This window comes from Alligator sinensis, unplaced genomic scaffold (assembly GCF_000455745.1).
Source record: "Alligator sinensis unplaced genomic scaffold, ASM45574v1 scaffold327_1, whole genome shotgun sequence".
Lineage (NCBI taxonomy): Eukaryota > Metazoa > Chordata > Crocodylia > Alligatoridae > Alligator > Alligator sinensis.
In genome coordinates, this window is record NW_005842379.1 from 791,367 (window position 1) to 798,455 (window position 7,089).

Consider the following 7,089-nt stretch of genomic DNA (forward strand, 5'->3'; position numbering starts at 1 on the left):
GAATACATTCCTAAGCAAGGAAGTCATATTAGCTGTAAACTCAGTGATAACACCTATTCTGTAAAGCATCAATGATCTGTCCTCTCTCAGTTGCCAAATGAACCAATTAAAAGACCAAGCTCAAAAGCTGTTGACATGCCAACAGGATCTAAACAGTGTCCAGCAGGTGGTTTCCTCCATGTCTATCTAATTACCACTCTAACACTCAGGCAACACAGGAGTATAGAAGAGAGGAAATTTTTGGTGGTGAGTGAGTCAGTAGCTGGCATGAAACTGGTGGGAAGCAAATGAGCCTGTTATTGAACAGGATTTGTATTGTAATTAGTGCTGAAAAACAATGCTGGATTATACTTGCTCTTCCATGAAACCTCTGTGGGTGATTGCTTGAAAATGTGGCTGCTTGCTGGCTAGCTGGTGAAAAGATATAAGCTAAACCACTTGTGTTGCAGATGGGCACAGCAGTAATTGCATGTGTTACTGCTCACTCACCTGTTGAAAGAGGGAAACAGAGAAAGAGAAAGTGAAAGACTGCAAAATCTGGGCAGGGGCAAAGAACACTGCATACAATGTATTGAGGCATCTCTGGTTTCTATAATAATAACCCTCTATGTTTCCCCCATGCTGTTTGCCTCCATCCAACTTGTGTGTGAGACTGGAACAGCTCAGATATCATTACATGTGGAAGCACAAGGACAGCAGGCAGTGGCTGATACATCATAGTTTCATAGTAGTTAGGGGTCAGAAGGGACCTAAATAGATCGTCTAGTCTGACCCCCCGCCACTGGCCGGAGCACACGCTGGGATCACATGACCCCAGACAGGTGTTCATCCAACCTCTTTTTGAATTTACCCAAGGTAGGAGCGAGGATCATTTCCCTAGGAAGTTGGTTCCAGATCCTAGCTACCCTAACAGTGAAATAGTGCCTCCTAATCTCTAACCTGAACCTATTCTCTAGCAGCTTCTGGCCATTGTTCCTCATCACCCCAGGTGGTGCTGGGGAGAATAGGACCCTTCCTATTTGCTGCTGATCTCCCCTAATGAGTTTGTAGGCAGCCACCAAATCCCCCCACAGCCTCTGTTTGCTGAGGCTGAACAGGTTCAGATCCCTCAGCCTCTCCTCATACTCAATAGTAAATTCCCAACATTGTAAATTATTAGGTTGCAAAGAAATTCAGAAAGCAGTGATATTCTTAATTACCCTTTTATGCCTAGTCTTTGAGTCTTGACTGTGGGATCAAACTATGTACCATGGAACAAAGGGTCAGCAGGCCAAGAAGACTGTAATGGTCTTGGATGAATGTATTTGGCACAAACACAGTATTTATCTAACCTCAATATCCTGCTGCTCAGTTCTAACCTGAACACCTTGGAGCAACAAGGACTGATAGAACACCAAGTTGTTGTTGAAGATGGATCTCAGCTGAAGGACCTTTGTGACTGTCAGCATTGATAACTTTAGGATGTGGGGAAGTTCATCTGGAATTTTACTCTTGAGAAGGTCCTCAGACCTAAACAAGGATGTGATACAATGAGGTTTGCCTTACTGCAGCCTGATGCTATGCCAGACAGCAAATGACACTTTAGCATGATATGGTGACACATAGGGGTGGTAGCTACCTAGTTTGGCCAGATTTGGAATGGTGATCTAGAAATGATATGCTCTGAATTGTATAACAAATTCAGTGCCTCATCCAGCACCCCATATGATTTTTACAATTCCCCATTCCCCAACAAGAGGGATAAGTTGCCCGATGCCTATACAGGATTCCCTCACTTTACGTGGGTTCTATATATGCGAATTCATTCTTATGCGATGACCCTTTTCATGGGCGACTGATGCTTCCTGAGTTGAGGGGGCGATCCTGCCAACTGGGGGAGGATCCCCCCACAGCCAATCGCACCAACCAGGAAGCATGAGCAGGGCACCCAGAAGTGCCAGCGGTGCTTCTCCTGGCGCCCCCACTTCCCAGCCGGCACTCACAGGGGGGACACTGGTGCTCTGACTGCCCCCCCCCGCCTGTCACCTAAGCGGGGAGCACTGGCTGTCAGGGGGTGCACCAGCGCTCTCAGGGGGTGCACATACACCCCCATGAAGCCCCTACATGTCACCACTGACCCTTTTTACACCCCAAATCCATTATATGTGAGGTAAATTTGTTATATGCATGGCAAGTCTGTAGGGGAAGAGGCAGGGGGAGGGGGGCAGCGCAGCCTGGGGCTAGAGGCAGGTGGCATGGGCCACTCCTGGGGCTGCAGCAGGGAGCAAAGCGGAGGGAACTGCCAGTGGGTGCAGGGCACAAGATGTGGGGGAGGCACGGCTCTTGCTGCTATGTGCACCCCGGGAGGGCTGCAGGCTAGGGAGCTACTCCGGGCTGTTCCCGGGGGTGTGTGCCCCCAGATCTGCATGCGGCATGAGGGCAGGCTGCCGCTGCAGGCTGTGGCCAGTGACAGGGCTGGGTTCTTCCCGTTAGAGAGCTGTGCCACATTGCACTCAGGGCAGGCAGCGGTGGCACTGGGAGGGGGCTGCAGCCACCCCAAAATTCTCCATAGCCCCCCCAATCTCCCCTCCTAGCACCATGCCCCCCCTCCGGGAAGAGCCCAGTGCCACCACTGCCTTCAGCCTGCAGAGGCAGTCTGCCCCCATCTCACACAGAGTCAGGGGCACACGCCCTTGGAAAGAGCCCGGCACAGCACTGCAGCCTGCAGCCCTCCCAGGGTGCGAGTAGCAGCAAAAGCTGTGACCCCTCCCCCCACCGTCCCGCGTCCTGCACCCACTGACAGTTCCCTCTGTTTTTCTCCCTGCTGCAGACCCGGGAACAGCCAAGGCCCTGCAGCCGCTGGGTTGCGCTGCGCCGCACCCCTCTCCCTGCCCCTTCCCTAGCCCCAGCCCCACTCCTTCCCTCACCACCATGGGAACATATCCCTATTTGTTACCTTATAAACTGGGTTCCCTTTATGCAAATTTGAGTTATGCACAGTTTTCCAGGAATGCATGTACTGCATAAAGTGAGGGAAACCTGCATTGTTTTCCCTTTGGTTAATTTTTGCCTTAGTCATTTTTACTTTTGATATAATACATTTTATACATCATTATATTGCCTTTACATAACACATTCCACACTCTGTTTATACTGTGATTACATATAGAGGATTATTTCATAATCACGTATGGTGTTACTTTCAAGAGAACCTAAAAGATTCAGTTGAGACAATCAGTGCAGAAAAACCTCCAAAATTTGTCCCAGGAAATATAATATTTGTTCTGGTAGTCAGCAGTTTAAAATTGTACAGACAGACTTAACATGAAAAACATGCCTTACCTAGCATTTTATACAAAGATTTATTTTATATACTAAATGAACCTTCCCTCCCATATACTATGGACCATATGTGTGCATCCAGAGTTGTAATTTATTTTTCCTGGCCTCTCTGTTACATAATATGAGTGAGAGAAACAGCCTAAATCTTGGCTTTATTTGTTTTACCTTAAATAGAATTTATGTTGAGAAGCTCTAAAAGCAATTCTTTGCTTCTAGGTCAAAATTGTCTGGGTAGAAGCAATCTTTTACACAGATACTTCCCTAACTGTCTTGCTTGATGCAAAGCTGTGATAGACTGTCATAGGCTAGTTGAAAATTTGTTTCTAGTGTGCTGGGAGATGCAAAAGGATGCACAGGTGAAAGACAGATTTGCCGACTAAACCATTAGCTATTTTTAATGACCTGATTAGGTCTGTAATGGTTTACTGATGCAAGAGTGGGCCCTGTGACCCTTTATTTCATATGGGAGGCAAGAGACAACTTCCTCTGAAGAGGGCCTCGACGTAACTCAAGTCTAAGGGATCCTTTGGCATATGATTGCAACAGCACTCTTTCAACACAGTTGATCTTCCTAAACAGGACTTTCCAGAATGCCCTCAGACTGAAGACTGCACCCCACCAACCAAGACTGGATCATGTTGACTGTATCACAGACTATACAGCCCACCTCACTGGCCCCAAAACTATGACGGTGATTGATTGCCTTTGGCAGAGTAAAAGGGCCACCCCTTATAAGGGAGACTTAAAAGGGTAAAGACAAAAGTGAAGCCTGCAGGCCCATCATCTGATGCAAGTACTCTTCCAGGTTTCCTTGACCAAGCCACCCAAGCTGAGTCATATTTAAAGACTAGGGCTATGTGAAGCTTTGGTCTGTGATTTGATTCGGTGGAGATTCAGCCCAATTCAGTGGCTGAATCTCTGAATCTGAATTGAATCAGGGGATCCTTTTATCTCCATGAATCTATTTGGAACCTCTGAAAAATTCGGACATAGACACTGCTGGGGAGATGCAATGTCCCACAGAAGCGTGGGGGTCTCCCCAGCGCTCTTGGCAGCAGACCCAGAAGCATTTCCAGTCCACTTCCTAGTCCACCGGGGAGCATGTGGGGGCCCCCCACACACACCTCCCCAGCTCAGCGATCGATGCCTCCTGGGTCTGGGGGGTGGGGATCTGGGATCCCCCTGTGGCCAATCGCTGAGCCAGGGGGGAACAGGGGGTTCCCCCAGCGCACTCCCCGGCAGACCCAGAAGTGGACTGGAAGTACTCTGGTCCACTTCCAGGTTCGCTGCCGAGCACGCTGGAGAGCCCCCATACTGCTGTGGGACGCTGCATCTGCCCCAGCACGGCAGTGATTATGAGCTGTGCTGCTACCTCAAGGTACGTCAAAAAATACTTTTAAAGCTGTGCCTGTGTCCAAATCGCTGATTCATTGAATCAGTATTGACTCATCAGGTTTGGATTCAGCCAAATCGAATCGGGGACAGTGATCCAAATCAATGAATCGAATCACTGTTCCTGATTCAGGCCAAATCCAAATCGAATAGGGCCCATTGTGCACATCCCTATTAAAGACCCATGTTACAAACTAAACTAGTCTAACTTGTTTCTACCGTCTGAGAGAAGTCTTCTGGCAAAAAGCTCTACAGCTGCTCCATTGCCTACGTGGTATCTGTGGTCACAACATGACAATTTGTGATACCAAGACCACAAAGCCAAAAAAGTTTCAGCCTTGCCTATTTTAAATGTCTTGTTTTCCCCTTGTCTCTTTTTGGTTTCTATTTTCTACTTCTGGTATTCTTTCAGGAGGTGAATGTAGAGAGGGTACTTTTCAAAAGTCACCTCCTGGTAACAGCACCAGTAGTGGTTACCTAACCTTAAAGCCTAATTCTGCTATTGGGCTATTCCAAGTTTTTTGGTTTTGCTTTTTTTGTGTGGCGGGGTTTATAATGGGTATTATCCAAAGCTGCTGCAGAGTAAGCTGTAGGCATTCTTTAGTAAAACCATTTCAGTTCTGAGATAACTTGGTAAACTTGTGTGCTCTGTAGGTGGGAGAGCAAGAAAAGAAGAATATTAGTCACCATAACAACAGTGAGATTTAAGGAGGCAACAAAGAATAGTACTGAGGTTTTCACTGAAGAAATCATTTGGGTTGTGTACATCCTTAAGATAAGCTAATGTGTTTTTACTGCTACAGGCAATATCTTCAGGGTCTAAAACCAAAACAGACACTGATGAGTTGATTTCACCCATCTGATTTCATCAGCTGAGTTGATTTCCCTGCTGTGGGCAAAATCTTCTGTTTGGGCTATATTAGACAGCAGAAAGCCAGCTAGCTCCGTCAGTGTCTGTGGAAACAGGATTAAGAGAGAGGGTTTCTTGAGTTATTAACCACATTTGATTACCTGCTCTAATAATTTGATAGCTTGAGCAACTTACACCAATATCATTTTTACCTCATTGATCTATTGGTTTGGTTTCATTTGTGAACATAATTTGTTCACCGTATTATTTAATTCCTAATTATTGTAGTGACAGGGTGTGTCACTACATATGCATTTGATCTGAGACCAGTTTACTTGTGAGTAAACTACTCGTGAGTAAATACTTTTGGGCAGGCGTCTACATGCAGGCAAGTGGGAGCAGATTTGCTGCTAATAAGACAGCAAACTGCTCCTGCTTCCTGAGGCCGTGCAATGGGCCCGTGCCTCCACCAGAGGGAGTTCGAGGCTCCAGCCTCACTTGCCAGCAACCGCCAGCCATTTGTAATGGCAGCCCCACTCCCAGTTCCCTGGCCAGCTGCTTTTCTGGCCAGGATCATCATGCAGAGGCTGGAGCCAGTGCATGGCGGCTCTCCTGCTGCAACCTCTGCCTCCCCATGCCATGGCTGCTCCAGCCCCTGCCCCTGGCAGTGATGCCCAGTGCCCCAGGCTCCTGCTGGCCATGGTGCTGTCCCTCTGGCCCCACTGGGCCCTCTCTGCCAAGGCCCCAGGTGAGCCATACCAGGGGGGCAGGGCACTGGGTGCTAGAGGTGCTGACTGAATACCTCCTCCTGCATTCCCCACCGTAGCCCGCCTGGATAACCACTGGGGCTGGTAAAAGCTCTGGGGCAGGAGGGGATCCCAGCCCTGGGGCCCTGGGGCTGCAGTGAGGCTGGCCCCCTAGTGCCGGGGCTGACCAGGAGCAAATTTGCTCCCACTTGGCATCTACCCATGCATTACTGCACAATAAATACTTGCAAGTAAATTTGCTACTTACATTTGCAGGTAGCAGATTTACTCACGAGTAGTGAAGTTTACTGTGCAGTAAGTGCGTGCACATGTAAACGTGCATGCTTATTGTGCAGTAAATTATGCTACTGCACCATAAAGCGTCTTATGTAGATGCACCCACAATATAGAAGTTTTTATCTAAATGCTAGATTTCTTTTGAAGTTTAATACCTTCCTGCTTATTTTTCTTTATAAAGCTCATAGAAATAAACCAAGCTGACTTCTTCTCTCAAAGACCTACAAGGTCCCAAGCTATGAGGATAAGGCAAATTAGCTGTTACCTGAGGACCAGGTAGCCCACTTCATAAATTATAACTGTGAGCTCTCACAGCCCCTTCAAGCAGCTGTTATACTCAATGTTAAATATGATATTTTGAAAATAACTAAGTTCTTAGTATTTATTAATACCCTTGTGAATTAATAAAATGTTATCATAATATAATTTAACAAATGTGCAAAACAGTTGTATATTAGCCATTTTTTATCATCGTCCAATCCC